Source organism: Neodiprion fabricii, chromosome 7 (assembly GCF_021155785.1).
Source record: "Neodiprion fabricii isolate iyNeoFabr1 chromosome 7, iyNeoFabr1.1, whole genome shotgun sequence".
Classification (NCBI taxonomy): domain Eukaryota; kingdom Metazoa; phylum Arthropoda; class Insecta; order Hymenoptera; family Diprionidae; genus Neodiprion; species Neodiprion fabricii.
Window position 1 is genome coordinate 5,137,688 of NC_060245.1, and position 15,426 is coordinate 5,153,113.

General features: G+C 38.3%; 1 protein-coding gene across 2 annotated transcripts in view; it reads right to left on the reverse strand.

Annotated features, from left to right (window-relative positions):
• Positions 1 to 712: 712 nt before the first annotated feature.
• Positions 713 to 15,426, reverse strand: part of LOC124187151 — an 86,145-nt gene continuing 71,431 nt past the window's right edge. Inside the window, exons 1-7 of one of the 2 annotated variants that reach the window (XR_006871779.1) lie at positions 14,940 to 15,019; positions 6,574 to 6,676; positions 4,595 to 4,744; positions 3,558 to 3,670; positions 2,441 to 2,690; positions 2,146 to 2,324; positions 713 to 1,772 (exon numbers count right to left, since the gene is read on the reverse strand). The gene's annotated coding sequence lies outside the window, so the exon portion shown is untranslated. Of the gene's footprint in view, positions 1,773 to 2,145; positions 2,325 to 2,440; positions 2,691 to 3,557; positions 3,671 to 4,594; positions 4,745 to 6,573; positions 6,677 to 14,939; positions 15,020 to 15,426 lie in introns of those variants that run through there. The other variant, XR_006871778.1, reaches the window with a different exon arrangement.

Sequence of the window (15,426 nt, forward strand, 5' to 3'; positions counted from 1 at the left end):
GTTTATTCAATGTTTCTATCGTAGTGCAATTGTTTTTGTGTCGGTGTATAGTACTTTAAGAAGTTGCGAAATTGTAGTATCATGGTCCAAGTCAACAAGAAATGGAAAAGAGTGATCCATTACATAAGAAATTCAACAATTATATGCTAAAGAAGAAGTGCAATACACACAGCCTCAGGCAGAATATGAAATAAGTTATACGAGATATTTATCATTGTAGTTTGTAAGAAGAGATTATGCTCTGGTCTGCGTGCAGGTGTACTGAAAGGCTATCTGTAGGATATGGTACGTATAATAGTATACTGTTACTATCTGATGTAACCTGTTATAAAACAAATCAATCTAGAATGAATTGATTTCTCTGTATTATCTTTGTTTTTCCTGAGGTGTTTGTCGCACGATTTCTGAAATCCGTTGTTTGCTATGCGCTGAATTTAATTGTTCCAATAAGGGTCATGTGAATCGATATTAAGGTGAATAGCGTTTTATTACAAGATGAAAGAAAAAGCAAGGCTTGCCCCTCTGGATTACTGGTGAAAGTTCTAATGATTTTGAATAATGCTTAGATGCACTATTGCGACCTTACTTGCCGAGAGAAATCGTTTGCGCGCAATGGATGAAAATCACAGCCAAAGAACTGAAGATTTCCCTCGTAATTTCTCTGCTGTTGGTCCTAAGCGTTTCTTGACGTCTTTAAGTCTCATAAGACTCAAACTTATCTATGTTTGAAATTGACCCAAGGTCAACGTACTTATTTTTATTTCTACTATTCAGCTCAACGAAATATCACAGTTATTTCTAAATTTAATCATCGTACATATTCTTAGTATACGTGGATTTTGTAATACGATAGTATTATTTTACAATGTTTATAGCATAAATCTTACATCAAATTCTATCAATAGCATCACATGGTAAGGTGTAACCGTTCATTGTATTTACATCTTGTAACGATTCGGAAGAACAAACTTACAAATGGAATTACAGTATCTACGGGATAAAGCTTATAACAAACACTATCAATATTATCACCTAATACGGGATGCAATCATTTATTGAATTCACATCTTTCAACGAAACAGAAATACAATTTTTTTATGACCAAGTCAATAACAAATAAAATCAATATCATCTCATAAATATACCATTAATCTTAAATCAAAAAAATATATCTCATAAACTTATCATTTCTTCAAAAATAGAAACTCATAGCAGGGTAAAAAATTCCCACTTCCGTCAATCTATCAAAATTACTGATCTCAGCTCCACTTGCATGGAACTTGCGCAATGAACTTTGGTGTAAAAAGAAATAATCCTCAACTTTACAGATCAATTTTCGATCAGTGAGATACTTATATTCATTATGTTAATCATTCAGATTGAGATATAAACACAAAGCAATGTTCATAATTGTTAGTCTTCCGTTTCAGAATATTTTAAGTTCATTTTTATATCCACTGTTATAAGCCTTCTGTCTTCTAATGTCGCAGCAATTCCTTTCAGTTCGACTTTCCTTTTGCGATTAATGTGTGTATGTGTGTGTGTGGTCGAAGAGCTCTAAATCATCTGCAAGCATGCAATACGTCGGCCATCATCGTTAGAATTTAATGGAAATTCCATGAACTCTGTGTGAGTTCCGGGCAACAGACGTATTGCTGGCTAGAGGAATGCGATTATCCTATACCAGCGAACGGTCCGGCATTATATGCAGTGTGTATGTTCGATTCCTATATCTTACGGAAGTTTGGTCGAGGTATCCAGGAAACTTATTTCTGAAAAGTAGAAAATACATACGACTTTAATCTCGTGGTCGACTACTTAACCCTTCGACTGTTCCAGTGCCAGACATGTCAACAGAAAGAAGTCGTGCCACTTTTGTGTCATGTCACATATGTTGGAATTTTAAAGAAACAAATGTTTTTACTACATCGATTTGACTCTAATTTGGTAAAAGATCGTTTTTAAGCTCGCTAAATTATAGAATAAATCTATGAAATGTTTTTTTCAACACAAAAGTGGCACGAAAATCACATTTTCGTCTGACTGATAAGGGGTCGATGACGGAATCAAAATATCGATATGAGTACGTATATTAATTCACACGATTGTTCCCATAGACCAATGAGCATTGGTGCGTAGAAATACCTGCTCATTACGTGACGTCATTAGTTTAGCTGTGACACTCCATAACTTCCGGCGCTCGGACTCCGTGGGGCGAAGCTTTTCTAGGATTCGGGAAGCTAGGACTGGTTTCCAAATGCGCCAATCAGGCAATCGCTCGTTATGCTGCGCTGATTTGGTGTGAAGGCTGATGTAATCCTGTGCTGATGCAATATGGATTCACACGTATATAATATACACCAAGGCGTGTGACGAGATGGCGCGGTCTGAGGTAGAAGTTAGCGCACCAGAAGTTATGGAGAGAATCCATCGTACTAACTTTTGATTAAATTAGTCCGCAAATGAATAGAGTCAGCGAAGTAGCGATCTGATCAGTCTGCCAGCAGTCTGTGCGCAGATCTTTCTGAGGTCACTCATAGTAGGTAGATAGGTACATTAGATTCTTCGATGTAGGATGTTGAGTAGATTACCATCAGACCTTCGCAGTAATTACCTATAGCTGACATACCGTCTGGGAAGAACCAGTTTTAATTGGAGAGATGGGGAATTTGTAGTCTCTGGTTTTTTTGCTGGAACGTGAATGAAGGGTTTTTAAAGTAGAAACGACAGACTGATCAGACATCTGTATAATGTATTTCGAATACGACGTTGGAATCAAGTATTCAAGGGTTAAACACGGGATTACGTGTAACCTGATGAAGCATGAATCGCCATCCATTCAAATGTTTGTTAAATATTCACGAGGCGTTTCCCAGAACATGCATAACGTGTTTCTGACTGACCTCCTCATGGCACCCCACCATTATATATCCGTTTTAAATAACGCGAACAGAAAAACGCGAATTTGTACCAACAATGAGTGTAACGAGTGACGTCTGAAATCCCCTTTCCGAGTTACCCGAAAATACGTTCGGAAATTCCTTTACTGATCTTTCTCAATTCCTTTCCAATTAGCGATACTTGATTGATTACACCTTGTTAGGAAAACCATTGATAGTCGATACAGGTGGCGTTGAGAAGTTATTGCTTTGAAGATAATTACTCATTTATCAGTCGAGATGACTGTCATCTTTTCACAAGATCCAATAAGGCCTGGAGTGTAATGCGACTTTCGTAATTGCAGATCATATTTGGACAGTTAATCGATTCGATAAGGTGAATCTTCTGTTGCACGGTATAATAATGATTGTGAAACGTTGCGTCCCGTAACGAGCTCACAAGTTATAAAAGACTTCCTTGTGAAATGTACCACGACTTTATAATTTTAATAAATTTCTATCATGCGCCCCATTTCTCCCTTCCTTTACATATACGCTAATTGTATTTTATTCGTGGACAGAATGTGTTTTCTTTTTTTTTTTCAACAACAATCTTCCGACCCTAGGTAAAATAAGTAGGTAGACAACAACAATGGAGAAGTATGAGAAATCAGTTACCTCTCTGATTTTCCCGAAGTATTTCACTTGGCAAGTTCCTCTTTCATTCTATTTTGTGTCATGACGTGGCTGCCCAAATTCAATACTTGCCGAACGCGTAGAATTTTCTTCGTCTTAGATAAAAAAAAAAGGAAAAAAATTATTTTCGTTTCCTTGCTAAGCATACAGGTGTCTATATATATATATACATGATAGACGGAGGATCTTCGCAGAAGCACGGATGAAAGTATGAAACAGCCCGGGGAGTGTGAATGACTTCCCAGGATTGAATTTAGTGAATTATAAAAACGAGCCGCGTGGCTAGCAATCTCGGAAGTGAAAGCCACGCGAGTTGAGGTTACATAGAAGGTATGGGGGTGACGGAAAAAGTAGAGGGACGGAAAATAGAAGCTTACTCAGGGAGAAATGAATGAAGGAAAAAAATCGATTCAATTCCTTCCAGTGAGAAATGAAAGTGGTAAAGTCACCCGTCGTTGATTACTGTCCAATTTATTTTACGTGCCTGTAAAGTCGAAGTTGAAGTAATCAACAATTCTGTCACTGAATATTTTTTCAGTTTCCAGTCAACGTTTTTAAATGTTTTTAAACACCTGATGAAAAGTACGAACTAGAGAACAAAACAACATAAATCATGCCTTGAGCGGACAAGTTAGATTAATAATGGAACCAATCAATCCCTGGAAATGGTCAGAGGTACATGAGTGTCGAGAGAAAGGAAGTGGATGAATGAAAGGAAAAGAAGTGGAGAGGCTTAACGGCCCTTTTTGATTAGCCTCGACCCGGTTGACAAGCTTTTTGCGTGGGCGAAGCTTCCATATCATGCTTCTTATAGCGTTCATTTACGTTTTTTCAGTTTGTTAATTTTTTCCTTCCCCGTTTGCCTGCTTTCTTTGTCGACTTATCTTTTCACTCTATTCATGCCAACGTGAATATTACAGATTCGTGTGCCGATACAACTTCGTTATTTGTTTTCCGACGTGTCTTTCACCTCGTCAAGTGACGTAGTCATGGAAATTTTTTCGTCATTTTGAACTCACTCTTAGCTGAAGGGACAGAGAAGTTCGACAACTCGCATCGTGCGTCGTTCTTAGCCAATAGTTTGACTTTCCTTAACCTCCAAGATGGCGGTGCTGTCGATTGGACAACGTGACGTGGAATGATGATATACCTCGGATTGCGAGGATGGGCTGAAACAAAGGATAATATTGTCAAACAACTAACTCATCAAATTTAGAAGTTATCTCAAGGACGGAAAACGCGAGGCAGAAAGCTACGTGATTAATTAAACCTTAGCGCGTTTTCCCCGGTTCCAAATTTCAAACGGTCATCGCCTCACCGGATTCTCCTCAACAAAATTTACTTATTTTCAAGCTTACCGAATTTCATCGCAAATGAATAAGCACATAAACACATGAACGAAAAAGTTTCCAGTTGTTTGTATGAAAGTTGCCAAAATTAATAGCAAAAACAAGTAATATTGGATTAAAAAATCGAGCGCATAGAACAGAATTGAAACCCAATTAAAAAAGGCACCTCTGCGCAAAATTGTACCATTTTATTGTCCCTCAGCAGGATATTTCCATTGTTTGCGTCAAACTGGTTTTAAGCTTTTGCAGTACAGTGTAAACCTAATGTCATTGCTGGTAGTGAATTTTTTACCGGAATATCGTCAAGACCGTACGATATCCTTCGTAAAATATGGAACCGAGTAAAGACGCATATCATAAGCACCGTGTTACGAAGACTCTGTGATTGTATGCTGAAATGATATTCGACGTTGTTGTAAAATTCCGGGAATAGCCTACTTTCCTTTCAAACGTTCGCGTCATGGTACGATGGATAAAAAATGTACCATCAACCGTTCCCTTTCTTATACGAATGTATCCGATAGGCCGCCCATCGCTGTCACGTGTCAATTCAAGGCTCCCTGTTCGGCGGCCATCTTACTTTCACTCCAAGGGCTAACGGACGGGGTTGATTGATGCCAAGAGTCCTATAACGTCACTTTGACAAACGAGGACCGCGCGGAAATGCCCGTGCCGAAGAGAGAAAATCCACGTGGTGAAACCGATATAATTCTCATATATAAGTTATAGAGGTATAAAGGAAGCTATCGGTAATGTCCGATTCAATGAATTCAACACATTCGGTAAGCACGAAAAATTGCACAGAGTTTGATAATCCGGAAAACCTTGTTCAAGGTATCGGAAATAATGTGTTGTTCAAGTTGATTGAGAAAAAACCCGATAATACATATTGTTAAACCTTACTTGCCAAACTTCTGTAAAATCACCTACTTGCCGGACTGGCAAAAATTGTTATAAAAAATAAACTGTTCAACATTTTTAGTTGAAATTTTTTTTAGAACATATTGAAAGTTTACTTAGGATCACGTAGTTAATATAGTCAAAGATTAAATTTAAGAATACTAAAAATAATGCAATATAATTCTATAGGAAGAAAAAGAAAAATAGTAATTTTGACACAAAAATTGACAATTTTTTTATTGTTCAATATTATGAGCTGAAATTCTAACTGGGCCGTTTAGGTACTTAAAATTAAGAAAAAAAAGCTTGGGTTGGTCTGTACCCCGAGGTGGCAAGTAACGGTTAATTTTAGCAGATTGGTTATAAAAATACACAAGTAGAAAATACTGAAAGTATAAACACAAAACTTCATGATACCGATACTTCCTTTCGTATGGTTTTAGAATGGTCAAATCGTGTTAAATTTGTCCAGTTTCATTCTGCGATGGTTAACTTCATTCCGAAAACTACTTTTTCTACAAATTTACTGCAACGCTTTTCTTTCCTTTTTTTTGTCGCTTTGTAAAAACATTCGGCATTGTTGTTCTACTCAGCAATATGACTTCACGTGTTCCTGCAGAATTAAGCTGGTGGGTTTTTCGCTTCATTGAGGAAAAGTTACACAGATAGTTCTGATAAGTAAACACGCCAAAGAGCCAATATACGATTCCAATGAAAGCGCGAGGCGAGAATAAGGATGGCGTACTTACACAAGCAGATACAACGGCGTCAAATCTCCTATCCGAATGAGACTGAGGTGCCAATCGATAGGGCAGAACCTCGCGATTGAACTTTACGCTTGGAATTTATTCTCTGTAATAAAAGCAATACTTAGAAATTTGTATGGAATTAGTGGTAAAATTTTGGAAAAATTCAATTTTTCGAAATCATTATAACATTCTAGGCAATGTGGTTTCAGGTTTCGTACGAAATAAAATCTGGCAATGCCGATTAATTTTTTTCACAAAATCAAGTCCATCAAGTCAAGGTAGTCGTTTGAAATTTTTAAACCTTATAATTTTCGATTGTATGAAATCGCGAAATCGACGAGAATCATCCTCTTTAGGCAAAGTATAAATTAAACTTTACCTGTCTAAAATAGCACTAGTTAAACTTGGACCGTCTGCAAACTTTGCATACGGGTTTTATCGACTGGCATATCTTGAGAACAATTGAAGATAATATCTCAACGCGGTCTGGTTTTCTATTCGAAACCATGAACAAGAGAATTTCGACTTGGCATCGAGAAAATAGTTTATAACATGCAGTATATAGAATGAGTAGTTAAGGGTGGAATGAATGGCCTAACGCGCATGCGCTAAAATTCTAGCGCAAAAGCTGTTGTTTTGTCAGGTTGACCAACCGTCATAAGTTCGAACGACAGGTCGCCGCGATGTACGTAACCTCAAAAATTTTTACAGCTGTCGTTGGCAGTTGTGCTCAACTTCGGTCATTCCCCGATTAATAATTTTTACGAATAAAAACATTCGCAATCCGCTCATTCGATCTTCAAAAACAGTTCCATCGACCAAAATGTTTTATCTATTACAGATGCCGTAAATATTTTTGAGGTTATATACATCGCGGCTACCTGGCATCCGAACTTACGACGGTTGGTCAACCTGACAAAACAACTGAATTTGCGCTAGAATTTTAGCGCATGCGCGTTAGATCACTCGATCGTTAAGTTATTCGCTCTGTAGAAATGTAGCTTTTCCGAAATGCATCAAGACTTGAGAAAACTGCAGAGGATCAGGTTGACTCACTTGAGGTAACTTGAGCTGAAAAATAGACGCTTCTCATCGACTGTCAACGCCTTACGTTTGCCTCGTAAATCGAGCCCGCAACACGTCGGATTGATGCAGCGTTTAACGAGCACTGCAGTATAAGTTACGATGTTCCATCAACGGAGGTGTAAATCGTCAAGTAAACATTATGGATTACCTTGCTAGTAGATTACGGTGAAAAATTGTTTGGTTCCGAATGAGAAACTATGCGACAATAATTTCGTAGATCGAATCGAACAATGTTTAACAGAGGGTAAAATTATTCGATGTATCGTGCTAATTCTAGGATAATTCAGAAGTGAGTATAATAATTATCGTCGTTGTCAGGGAAACTGATTCTGTTCAGAATCATACATTGCCACAGCTGAGAAAACAAACGTAGCTTGCCTCGAACTCTATATCAGTTAACATTATTGATAGTGATTTTACCAACGTTTAATCAAGTCAAAGTTACTATCACCCGTTGATAGTCCATTAGAGAAACGATGTTGTAGGGACAAATTTAAATCTTCAAAGAACTGGGAAATAGATGATCTCTTTTCAGAATAATCAATGATTGGATGTTTTTCATTCGTTTCATGGGGAATGTATTGGTTAAATACTGTTAACATACAATTATGATTAAAAAATAAACCAAGATGTAGAAAAAGCGTTTGACTGGGTGTAATTTAGCAAAATCTCTTTTGATGTGAAGAAAAAAAAAAAAAACTTTTCATTTTCACTTTGGCGCTATTTGCATGAAGGAATTAATACACGGGTCTCGCGATAATGCATAAGCCATGTAGATTTTGAAGCGCCACGCCGGCATAAGAGATGATAATTAATTCTGCCTCACACTCGCCACATCTGTAGTGGTTATATTACGATTATTATAAATTTAATATTATTTCATATAATTGTGGTGCCGTTTCATTTTCACCACCCACATCACCGTGACAAGTATAAAAAAAAACACACACGTAGTAGTTGTGGAGTTAAACAGAGATAATCAGATCATCTGCTTTGTATCCTTCATACTCGCTTTCTCAAACTAAGACGCGTAATGATCCATCGTTGTAGTACAGTAATGGATATATTTATCAACAACGTATCTTTTACAAGTTATGAAATGATTTTCACTGTTTCGTTTGATCTTGACACGCTTAACTGGCCCATCTTTTGATCTGATATACCTCTGACAAACACACGAGCTTCGCAGCTACGATCAATCATGCGCATCTATCTTTAACTGAACGACTTTAATGAACATTTTAATAAAACACGAATAAACCAAGCTAGTTCGACGTGGTAAATCGATGCTTACGACACCACGATTCTTACACCATTATTCCTGACTGACTGCAATCACCCAAACCAGAGTTGTCGAAATCAATCGAACAAGGAGTATTTGATGGATCCGTCGAATAGTGGAATTGGAGATTGTAGAGGCATCAGTAGCGAAATAGAGAAAAAAGTTAATTTCTTCAAAAACGATTCACTGCCCGTAGACGAACATGGCTGAACACTCTGATAATATCCGGGTATTGCACACTTTTCAAGAACCGAAGAATAGATCACTCTAGAATTATTGGGACCCGCAGTCTTGATCAAATGTTAGAAAATGGACAAAATCCAATCCAAAATATCTCCATCAATGTTTACCAAATTTGTACCAAGGATAGTAAACAGGGATGAAACGGAAGTAAAATGTTCAAAGTGATTAAACTCTGCAGTGTTTCCGATTCGGTTCCAACATTTTTGGACGCGGTTTGAAATGAAGGTGCATTTTCAACGATCACCCAAAACTAGTGCATGCCAAATCGTCACTTGACATGCCTTACTTCGGAGGTTGGTTTCACTCCGTCAATTGGCAATGTACGCCCTCGGTGTGAAGGTTTTGCGAGTGGCGGCGGTTGGCGGAGCTTAAACTGGGGAAGGACGAGAAGGCCGACGGCTCGTTTGTTTGACGCCTGAGGAAAGGTCGAAGGTCAAAGGTAGCTGGCTGACCGGGAAATTCTCTGCTTCAAAGTCGCAAACGGGGGAGATGAACCCGGCCACATTTGTAGGGTAAACGCTTCATATAATCTCGATCCCTTCATAACAGCCTCAGATATAACTATGAACACTCCTTAACTCTTAACCCCAACAATTACAAATTTCTTCTATTGGCATGCCGTTGTACCAACGTTCAGTACACGAAAACTATATCTCATGTCTTTGGTCGGATGAGTCTTGTCCTTTAATGACTTACAGTTTCGATTTTGAGAACTGAATACAACTGTTGTCGATGTAGTTGGGACAAATGAGACGTTGATTCATGCTGTATCCGCCGACTAACATTCACGGTTAATGTAATGGTGCCTGTTAGTCGGTACAACATGAAGAGAATAAGAACGATTTGAAACGAAGTTGTTCCTTGCCAGAAGCGGAGCTGTTGAAATGCCTGGAAACACAGGAATAACTTTCGCACTTTACGATTGTGTTTTCGTGATAAAATTTTTACAGTTGTGGTCGCCGTGCAGAGAAGTTTATGCCATATCGACTTTTGCGGTAAAGACATGCAGTTGCCCATTACAAAAGAAGAAACATTCAAACATGTGCCTTTCGCTGCGACGTCAACGTTACTCAAGATAATATAGCCCCGAGTTTATTGACTCGATTATGATTTGAAAAACGTCATGGCGAGGGGTTAAACACTCATCAGTTTGCGCGTACATTTAATTTCACATGATTTCAATAAGACTTCAGAGATTTCAAGTAGTATTAAAAAATTTCAAAAAATGTCACAGGGTTTGACAAGATTTCAAAGAATTACAAAGGATTTCGAAATAATTCATGGGCTTCAAGAATTCCAATGTGCTTCCAACAGAACCTCAGAGATTTCAAATGATTTCACAAAATTTCAAAAGATGTTACAGGGTTTCAAAAGATTTCAAAGAATTACAAAGGATTTCAAAATACTTCATAGGTTTCAAGAATTCCAATGTGCTTCCAATAAGAATCCAGAGATTTGAAGTAATGTAACAAAATTTCAAAAGATATTACAGTATTTGAAAAGATGTCAAAGAATTACAAAGGATTTGAAAATATTTCATAGGGTTCAAAGATCCCAATGTGCTTGCAATAAGACTTCCGAAATAACAAACGATTTCATGAAATTTCAAAAGAAGTTACATGATTTCAGGATTCAAAGTGTTCTAAAAATTCCATGTAATTTCAAAGATTTCCGAGATTTCCGATGATTTCACGAGGTTTCCTATTATTTCAAAGGATTTCATAAAATTTCACGAACAATGCGGAGCATATTTCGAAGCGAGCCAACCTCTCGCCGTGCATCGCACTGAACATGCAGCACAGAAGCCGAGCATATGCCGCCAGGCAAAACCCTGGTAGTCACCAGCTTCCTTTTATAATTAACGAAAGCGTGAGTAGATACGTATACGACGAACCGTGTTCCACATCCTTGCTACGATGACATTTACGAGGAGAGCATTTGTCTCGTCGGTTTTATTTGAAAGGTATTACTTGTGCCGAGGTATGGCATCGCGTTTCTACTTCATTAATAATTGTTTCATCCAGGGCATGCCACAGAATTGCCTCATTCCAACCTCTGACGTAGGGTAAGTGTGTGTATTGCAGCATATCTCGCGACACGGAGAGTAACGAATACATGTAATATCACAAAAGCCATTCGCTTGTTCTTGGATCACCGCGACTTGGGTCACACACTGTTTTCCATTTCGACAAAATTGCAGGGTTATTGCACGACACTGTTCACGTGCCGTAAGTTGTTTCGACCTTGTTGACCATGGAAAGGGAGACAGAAAACGAGAGAGAGCGGTTTCTGTACTTTATAAAAGAACCCGATCTATTCACCCGTGCAGAAAAAGCCTGTATTTCATCCCCGGATGGAGGCAACTCTGCTAACCCGACGTGACGTAGGAGAAAAATTCATATTTCACCACGGCAGCCAAGCGGCATGGACAAATTGTGGAGACCCATTCGGCTCCGTGTTGTGCAATGGACATATGCTCACCGGGCGAAACGACCGCGGTTCACAGAACAAGAAAAACGATTCGTTGGAAACGGGAATGTAGTGTATAACCTGACTTGCACTATCAACCTTTCATATATGTATTGCGAAAAATCTGCACCCAAGTAACGTACACTGTGGACTTATTGTCGTCAGGAAATGGACTCAATTTGTCCGAGGATGTTGATGAAACTCTCCTATCTGGAACCAATCCATGGTATCCAGTAAAAAATCCGTAACAAATTCGAGGACATTGAAAATAACATTTTTGCGGGACACAAGAAAAATTCAAGATCATTTCCAAGACCACTGGGCGCCATGCAATCGATCCGACTGTACGTCAAATTTTGGACACTGGTGAGTGTACATTAACTATCAGCTAGTCTTCGTTTTGAATTTGTCTGGATTTCGATGTTTTCAAGAACATTCGTCAACTTATTGAGGGATGTTTGAGGACGACAATCATGGATGCGTGTAAGAGATACCGTTTCCCGCAGGGCGGGCTGGATTATTCATGTAGAAAAGGCTCTCGAGGCACTTAGGGGAAATCTGAGATAGGTACGCGATGTGACACGGGGTAACTCACAGTCCGTATCGACAACACCGAAACATTGAACATAATAGATTGCTCGATTCAAGGATCGTCGATCCATTCTTCTACATTTGACGCCTCTGATAATAAGCTTCGAGGAAATTCCTTTCACGACTTTGCGATGTCGGGGGAAATTATATTCGCCAGGGGTGAAACAATATTCCCTATCGACCGCCTTTACATGAGACTTAAGTGATCATCCCGTCCTCTCGTTTCGCAGTGGTCGTTCATAGCCTGCGGATTTCTAGTGCATATGGGGTAATTGATACGCTGATCCGAAATATTCCTATGAGGATTCGGTCCGACTTGGAACACCAGTCTTAAACGGTTACATACCGGGACAATCTCTCGAAACTTGAAAATCAACAGCGCATGCGCCAAATAAATCAATCTCATTGGTCGGCGAAATCTTCTCGCAGCGATATTCTTGTCTGCGATGCAGGCCGGCCAACGTACGAAAAATGCGTAAGTTTGAATTTTCAAAGAGCATGAGCATTGAATTCCGACCGTTCTTTGAAGAATCAACTTTTCGACTCGACAACAAATGCTTCCCGAACCTTTCCGAGTCGCTATCTCAATTATTTGAGATTTTGACCTCGAAAATTCGTATCAGCAATATTCAATCGTTCGCCTATTTTAATCCAAAGACTACCATTATCCGAAAAAATAGAATTTTTAAATTCCTCGGCTCGACAAGTACTAGTCTATCTACTTTAAGAAAGAAAATTTTCTTTCTTTTTTCAGATAAAAAATGGCGCAGGCACGTCTGGTACCGCAAACGCTATCAATAACAACATGTCCTAGGAAAACGACTGCGACTTTTTTACCGTTTCAAATCTTTTGTCGTACTTTAAAAGATGTATAATAGTTGTTCAATAAAATTCAGTTTTATGGACGAAAAAAATTCTTAAACATGACCCTAGTTTTAGCCGTTCCTGCAGGTAAACGTAACTCCTTAAGCATTATCTTGTTTTATGTTAAATCTTTACCCGTTCCATCACGTTTGTATCATTCCAATCCGGTTGTGTAATTTAACACAAGCCACAAGCATCTTACAATAAATGGTCGACGTTACCCAAGATAATCATTTCAATTTAATGTATTTTTTGGGGATCTTGTTCTGGCGATGTATTCAAGTTACACGAAAGAATATAGTAAAAGTTCTCTTCTTGGAAAAGCTCATATGCCTCCAAGATTTTCTCACCGATAATATTATCCTCTTGCCTGATAAATAGTCTAGAAAAATAGTTGATAGTAAGATCTAGTAAATGAAGTTTCAACTTGGAGGTCGTGCTTCTACTTCCTTGCCTTGAGGCAACAGCGTGACGAGTAAAGAAGTTTGAATAAGTAGCAGCTTGATAATTTATTTCGATAAAAGTTACTACATCAAGGCACATGATATTCCGATATTGAGTAAATTGAATCAGCGCGTCGCTTCAGAAACGCGATACACATGTCATTTTCACATGGCGTTTCTATTTCAGGCGGTATTTTATACCCGATTCGTACAAAATATACATATTCCATAAGCAATTTAGCCTCTCGAGCGGTACATTATTCGATATCGAATATTTGCTGGACAATGGTATAAAACAAATTGAAACATACCTGCGCGAACAACCAAAGTTTCATTTTTCACATAAGCACAGTAAGGAAAAAAAAAAGCACCACAATATTCCCTCCCTACTAACAGCAGCTGATGGAAAAAATTGGCTATCGCACGTCAAGTTCTATTACAACAGAACTTTGCCACGTAGCTCGGACAAAAGGGATCGTATTAGTTCAGTCATTCCGAATGGTTTATTATCATACGTATAACTACACGTGTATTCTCAAATTGGTTTCACCAATGTGCCCAAGAACCCGGCTCATATTGCCCACCGAATGAGCAACTGAGTCTGACAGCTTATTTTATACAGCCTGACAGTTGGATATAACTGAGAATACAAAAAATAAAAATGAAGAAAAAAAAAGGCACAATTTCTAATTCCCGAATCGACTGTTGGACGAAAATTCAGACGTTTGAAATTGGGAAATTTTTCTCCCATATACGGAAAAGGGAAAACAGCGTTACATATTTATCCAAAAGGATGTTCTCAAGTTTGCAGAGATTCGAGGAAATTTTTGTCCAGAATTAAGGCAAAGCTTTTTATTTTTATACACTTTATCATTATTCTAGAGGTACTGAGAGAAATTTTTCGTTACGGTTATCGCTCAGTATTTAACTATTTTCATTTTTTACCACAATCGAAAAATATAGTTCTTGGTAGAAAATGAAAATTAGTTTTCCAACCGTTACCGGAAAGTCTATTATCCGTTGCTATTCTTTCTCATCACGATCACTGTTGCTAGATTTTCTTGCAACTGTTGGGAAAATTTAATGCTCGTGCAAGAATAAATTGAAAAATCACAATGTTTAGACGTACCTCGTTTTTCGTCCGTTCCAAAAATATTCAAACAGTATTTTTAACGATACATGTTTTACTGAACTTTTCTAGTTACTGCAACAAATGAAATTTTTCTCAATGGAGGGAAAAAAGAAATAAATCGTATAACTTGTTCTGGAAAAGCTGATCAGAACCGCGAACTAAGGGTGAAAAATCCTACATTTTTCATGAAAATTTATCGGAGCAAGGTTCCAGGTGCCCATCTATCAAGTATATAATCACGCAAAACATCACTTACGTCAGGTGAAAAATGGCGTCGCTATCTTGCGAGGAGGCGGAACGTAGAGCCGCTTTCAAGGAACCGAGTATATCGTAGCTGGTGTAAAGAAGTTCGAAGGGTTCAACGAAGGCTCGCGACAGTCGTCGAGGCCTTAAATAAGCTTCGCAAAATCTCCAGGGTCAGACGACTCCGGTCTTAATTTTGAAGACAAGTAATGTCCGCCTAACGACATTCGTAACAAAAAACCGGACGAAGTTAATTACGTTAGCGGTAAAACCGAAAGGCGACTGTTTCCTAAACACTGCCTTTGAAAACCGCAGACAGGAGACGCGTTGTTTTACGCGTACGTAAGAGGCGAGGCAAATATATCGCTGTCTGTAATTTCGCCTGTATTAAACGCCAGATTTACAGTCCTGTAAATTCGTGAAAAAGATTTCAATGTTTCACGAGACGTGTATATTTTATTTCATTGAATTTAAAGCATTGAAATAGAAATTTTTTGTCC